This window comes from Tarenaya hassleriana, unplaced genomic scaffold (assembly GCF_000463585.1).
Source record: "Tarenaya hassleriana unplaced genomic scaffold, ASM46358v1 Cleome95, whole genome shotgun sequence".
NCBI lineage: Eukaryota > Viridiplantae > Streptophyta > Magnoliopsida > Brassicales > Cleomaceae > Tarenaya > Tarenaya hassleriana.
In genome coordinates this window covers 98,838-100,004 of record NW_010971897.1, presented here as the reverse complement: position 1 = coordinate 100,004, position 1,167 = coordinate 98,838, and positions in this window count along the sequence as shown.

Here is a 1,167-nt window from a genome sequence, read left to right as displayed (position 1 = left end):
GGTATCCGGTCCCTACCGAGCTACCGTTTAACGCCATGCAAATTCTACCCGCATACAATCACACAACGATCACTCGTATTTCGATATCGCACATCTCACTATGCTACGCAACGTTCTGGCGGAACTCGGTTCGATTGATCCCAATCGCGAAGTCTTATCCTCTGGTGGGGGTTGGTTTGTCCACAGTCAAGTCTGGTCAGGCCCGGGCCAAGCCCGTCGGCCGTTTCCTTTTTCCCGGCGAACGGGAAAATTTCTCCGAGTTTCTCTGAGCCTGGTCCAGCGGACCAAATTCTGGTCAGCCGGACCAGTATTCCTTCTCCCCTGGTCCGCCTCGTCTTTTGGTCAGTCGATCCGAGAGAGAAACAAGCCTGGTCCGGCGGACCAGGATTGGTCAGCCCCGGACCAGTCTGAACATACTCATTTCTTGTCCAAATTGGGCGCCGTTTGTTTCTAAATGTTCATCGAAATGTCCTCTTATGATTCTAACTATCATCTTTCCCCTTTGGTCTGTTCCTTCTCGGTCAGCCAGTGTCCTTTACTCCGACACGTCTGGTCCGGCGGACCAGGACTGGTCATCCCCAGACCAGACGTGTTATTCTCTCGGTCCGCCGTGCTTTCCCTGTCTGGCTGACTGTGCGTGTATTGTTCCAGTCTCGGTCCGGAGCTGACCACGGTGTGGTCCGGCGGACCGAGACTGGAACTCTCTTCTTCCTCGCCATTTCCGAGTTTTCTCTCGAGTTTTCTCCTCTGTTTCGATTTAGGGTGGCTTCCAAATGCTTTTAAAACATAGTTTGACATCCCTAAACATGTTCTAAACCTCAAACACGCAATGAAATCTCGATTTGGACCATCACACATTGAAAATGAGATCTCACAAATCCAACTCAAGCCACTCACCTTGTTCTTGAGGTTGTCCGAGCTTGTGTGCGTCCTCTGCTTCTCCTCACACCATGAGCACCTTCAGGGCACGTCTAGGGACATCCCCCTTTGTTTCCCCGAGCTCCCCTTGCACTGGTTCGTCTCCTTCCTCCCCCTTTCTCCCTTTTTTCTTCTTCCTCTGTTTCTGTCCGAAAATGCCTAAGCCTCAGCTTTGGGAGATGTTTATGACGCGAGATAGGGAGTTCGTGGGCTCAAGCCCAAGCCCATAGGCGAGCCTGCAACGTCCTC